Raw genomic sequence first — 5,456 nt, forward strand, 5'->3', positions numbered from 1 at the left:
GGTTTTGCAGAAATGGACAAACTAAACTTCATATGGAAACGGAAAAGAAGGGTACCAAGAAGAACCAACGTGATCTTGAAAAAGAAGAACAAAGTTGTAGCACTCACACTTCTACATTTCAAAACTTACTACAGACCCACAGTAGTCAACACAGTGTGGTACTGACATAAGGATAGACAGATTGATCCATGGAATAGAGTTGAAAGTCTAGAGATAAACCTGCACGTTTGTGACCAGTTGATTTTTACCATGGATGCCAAGACAATTCAATGAGGGAAACAATAGTCTTTTCAAGAAATGGTACTGGGACAACTGGATAGCCACATGCGAAAAAATGAAGTTGGACCCTTACCTCACACCACATACAAACATTAACTCAAATGGTTTATAGACCTAAAGTAAGAACTAGAATTAACACTCTTAGAGGAAAACATAGACATAAATCTTCATGGTTTTGAATCAGACAGTGATTTCTTGGATATGACTCCAAAAGAATAAACAACAAGTGAACAAATAGATAAATTGAACTTTCACTGAAATTTAAAACTTTAGTGCTTCAAAGGGAACAATCAAGAAAGATAAAAAGACAATGCACAGAATAGGAGAAAATACTTGCAAATCATTTATCTGGTAAGCCATCTGTGTCTAGAATATATAAGGAAGCATTATAGTTCAATAACATAAAGATAAATATTTCAATTAATAGAATAGACAATTCTTCAAAGAATATATACAAATGGGCAATAAGTACATGAAAAGCCTCTAACCTTATTAGTCATTAGGGAAATACAAATCAAAACCACAACTACCTTTACACCCACTGTGATTACTGTAATAAAAAGGACATCAAATAACAATTGTTGGTGAGAATGGGGAGAAAGTAGATCCCTCTCACACTACTCTGACTGGAATGTAAAAGGGTGCTGATCATCTTGGAAAGCAGTCCGCAGTTCCTCAAAAAGACAAACATGGAATTACCACAGCACCTAGCAATTTCAGTCCTAGATACACTCAAGACAAGTTAAAATCTATCCACACAAAAACACGTACACAACTGTTTATAGCAACCTTATTTAATAATAGCCAAAAGTAGGGGGCTCCTGGGTGGTTCATTCGGTTAGGTGTCCGACTTCGGGTCAGGTCATGATCTTGCGGTCATGAGTTCAAGCCCCGCATCAGGCTCTGTGCTGACAGCTCAGAGCCTGGAGCCTGCTTCAGATTCTGTCTCCCTTGCTCTCTGCCCCTCCCCCGCTCACACTCTCTCTTTCAAAAATAAACATTAAAAAAAAAATAACAATAGCCCAAAGTGGAAACAACCCAAACGTTCATGAATTGATGACTCGATTAAAAAATACATATGATCTATCCACAATGGAATATTATTTGGCAATAAAAAGGACTGAAGTCCCAATAACATGGTACCCTATGGACAAACCTTGAAAACATGATCCTAAGTAAAAGAAGCCATTCAGAGAAGACCACACATTTTATGAGCTCATTTACGTGAGGCGTCCAGAATAATGCAAATCTATAGAGTGAAAATAGATTAGCGGCTACCTAGGGCTAGGAGGATTAGGAGAGACTGATGATTGTTAATGGGTATGGTGTTTCCTTTCGAGGGGATGGATGTGTTAAAAAATTGGTGGTGGAAATGGTGGCACAATTCTGTGACTATACTAAAAACCACTGGATCACACACTTTTTCTTTTCCTAAGATAAAGCTTTTAATTAGGAAAAGAAAAAGAAGCAAAAGATAGAAGTCATAATGTGTTACTTCATTTCAAGAAAGAACTTCCTAGTGACTAGATCCACCTGAAAATGGAATGGGCTGTTTTTTCGAGTTGGCGAGCTCTCGGTCCGTAAGCAAGTAGTCAAACTGGAAGTTGACGATTGTTAAGAATGTCAATCCTTCCTTTCTAGATGCACAAGGTCCTGGAACTAACCATATAGCCCTTCGCCCAGAGAAACCTCTTACTCACAAAGTCTGGCCAGGATGTTTCCAACCTCACCCCAGGGCTCTAGAAACTCTGTCTCACTGGGGAATTCTGTATAGTCTGTGCCTCAAAGTTACCCCAACTACAGGATAATTGACAAAGTTGGACATAGACCTCCCAACTTTCTTTTTTTTTTTAATTTTTTTTAATGTTTATTTATTCTTGAGACAGAGAGAGACAGAGCATGAACGGGGGAGTGTCAGAGAGAGAGGGAGACACAGAACCCGAAGGAGGCTCCAGGCTCTGAGCTGTCAGCACAGAGCCCGATGCGGGGCTCGAACTCACAGACTGTGAGATCATGACCTGAGCTGAAGTCGGACGTTCAACCGACTGAGCCACCCAGGCGCCCCTAGACCTCCCAACTTTCTACCCATCACTGGATGAGGGCTGCTTCCAGAGCATTAACTCTCTCGCAATTCCATCTTATCCTATGGATAGGCTATCTATTCCTTATTCTGAGGCCAGAACAAGGCAGGGAGTTGCAGGTGCTAACATAAGTTGCCTTCAGGTAGAAAATGAATGTCAAGTGCCAGCATCTACTATAACACCCCAGTCTCTAGCTCTGGGCATCAGACGCATACAGGCAAGTAGTCATGAGATTTCTCTACCTATATCCACTTACGGAAAGATGGGACCCTAGCGGGGAATCAAGCAGCAGTAATCTCCGCCTTTTACTCCCCAAAGTTATCTCAAGCGCCACCTGCCCAACATGGAACTCACTTCCTTCTGCAATCCATTCTTCCATATTTCTTGTCTCTGAAGATGGCCCCTGAAGCCCCCAACCCAGAAATCTTCCTTGGCTATTCTTTAACCCCAATGTCCAATCCATCACCATGCGTGCCACAGCCACCTCCCACCTCTCTGGACTGTTCTCAAACTGCTATTTTTCAAATGTGTTATTTCTTCCAGCGGGAATGAGATGCAAGGGCCCCTAAATAAGAAAGGGGCCGTGGTGATCTTATCGGTGGCGGCCACGCTGAGTTTCTGTGGTTCGGTGATTGCAGCCATGGCCTTTTCTTCCTCCCCAGCCAGGCTGCGAGCCTCTTGAGTGCGGGCACCACATCTTACTTTTGTCCTAATCTCATGGCTCGGAGTGCAGGGCTGGGTACCAGTGTCTCCATAATGCTTGCCGTGTTCTGGTCCGCTCTCGGCAGCGCCGTCTTCTCCATTAGGCACAGCAGGTGCAGCGGTGTGGACTCATAAATTTGCACGGGCTCACGGAAATGTTTCAATTTCTTTTGACATTAGAAAAAAGATAAACATATCCTAATAAAGGTAATGAATATGTATTAATGATTCCAGCCTGGATCGTATTTGTCTTCAGACCAACCTACCTGTAAAATACAAAATTGTTAATATTTTTTTCTTTTCTTTATTTTTTTTCTTTTTGTGGATAAAGGGACCCATGGTCACAAAAGTGCTTAGAGCCCCCGAGAGTGATAATGCAGCTCTCAGGTCAGCATCACTTCACCATGAAGTCGGAAACTTCTGGACTTGCCGGGGGCTACACTACGGCTGTCCCTTGTCATTTCTGCTGGAAAGTAGAGCTCAGAGAACTATGTATTCTGCCTTGTCCTACCTCCCTTTAAGAGTCTAGGACAAAAATAGCCCCAAGGCCTTTTGGATTGGTGGAACTGAAGATAAGTTTAAATTTAAGAGGCTCTAACTTCAAACATGGGGGATAAGATGAAAAAAGAAATCCAGACAGTCTACTTTCGTTCTATCCCAATCAAACTTTTATTTCAAAGAACTATTTAAAGAACCTGACATATGTGAAACACAAAACTCTTTTTTTAAACCTTCAGGGATCTGACAAAGAGCCTGAAATTGAGACCTTCTCCTTCCCACAGCATTAGATATCCTGCGAGTGCCAAGGTCTGGGCCGTGCAGGGAGGAGGGTTCTGTTCGGCCTGCCCCAGGGCCATCTGTGGCATGAATTGCGTGTTTCCTGGGCTCTCTGCAAGTTGCAAGCTGCGAGCATTTGCCCAGCAAATCAGGTTAAAATGAACAAAGGCGGCCTCGAAGGGGGATGTCTCAGAGGGCACTGCGGGCCAAGGGGAGTGTGTGATGTGCGGTGGGTTAAGGATGGGGTAGAGCAGCTTGGGGAGGTAGAAAGTTGTTGCTAGGCAACCAGCCCTGGTGCCTTTGTAAATGTGGATCTATTTTGTTTGAAGCAGCAGCTGGCAGCCGCCACCTTCTTTAATCGCCCTCCTCCTTTTCTCCATGCCCAGAGCACAGACCTGAGCTGTAGCTCTCGGGGAGATGCTGGGAGGATGGAGTAGGGAACCTGCTTGGGGCTACAGAAAAAAAACAAAACAAAAAAACACGCAGGAAAAGACAGACAGGGTAGACCTGGTGGGGATCTGGATGTTTCCATTTAGTAACCAAGAGCTTAGGCAAGTTTATTTCATCTCTCTGATGTTCAGGTTGCTTGGTTATAAAACTGGGGCCATAGCCCTCTTGCAGGAACGTTGGGAAGATTAGAGAAAACACGGGAACACGGTAGATATGCAATAATCAGTAGCAGAGGGGTGAGGGCATGGGCTCCGGCACCAGACTGCCTGTGTTCTCATCATAGCTCTGCTGCTCATTAGCTGTGCGACCTCAGGCATGTTAATTAACCATTCAGTGCCTTTGCTGGTGTGTGTGTGTGTGTGTGTGTGTGTGTGTTTCATCTGTGAAATAAGGAACAATAACAGTACTTACCTAACCAGGGTCATTTTGAGGATTCGTGCATTAATAATGCAAAGTGTTTAGAACATAACGAGCACTTAATGCATGTTCACAATGACTTGTAATAATACATGCAGCATGTCAGAGGGTGTCTGCAGACCAGGTGCTAGAGGGACCGCCTTGCATGAGCTCATTTTCAAAGGGCTTTTGATTTTGACCGCGGGAGACAGGAGGAAGTTGTTACTGCAGTACCTTGAGAGCAGCGTATGTGTAGATTAAGCAAGGACTTCTTGGATCAGCTGTAGGACCTTACCCAAGCTCCGTAAGCTTTTTTAGCTGTAAGAGACCATCTTGTAAAAGGTGCCTCATGAGGATACCTGCCCAATCTGGCGGTGGTAAGGATTAAATGAGGTAGCTTGGCAGGTGCTTAGCATAACGTCTGGCCCAGAGTAAGCATCCAAAACCCGGTGGCTGATATCATTTCTAGAAATAGAGACAAAGACTAGAGGAGCAGCATGGGGTCTGTGCCTCCACAGCAAAGCCACATTGGGAAAAGGGCTGCAGACGGAGGCCGAAGAAGCTGGTTTTTGCTGGGCTCTGTCTTTGGGGTACGGGATGTATGAGCGCCCAGGCACGCGCAAAGCTGCTTTGGTTTCCAGGTGACCGAGAGGGACAGACTAGGAAAGGTGTCCTTCCGTTTTCAGGGCGGACCGCTTGGTGCAGCCAGTGGAGTTCTCGTGGTGAGAGGGGTTGCAGGAATGGGGGTGAAGCATCCCCAGAGGAAGACCT

The sequence above is a fragment of the Lynx rufus genome, unplaced genomic scaffold (genome assembly GCF_022079265.1).
Source record: "Lynx rufus isolate CCGP_SWC_20201006 ecotype Redwood Valley unplaced genomic scaffold, mLynRuf1.p SCAF_2, whole genome shotgun sequence".
NCBI lineage: Eukaryota > Metazoa > Chordata > Mammalia > Carnivora > Felidae > Lynx > Lynx rufus.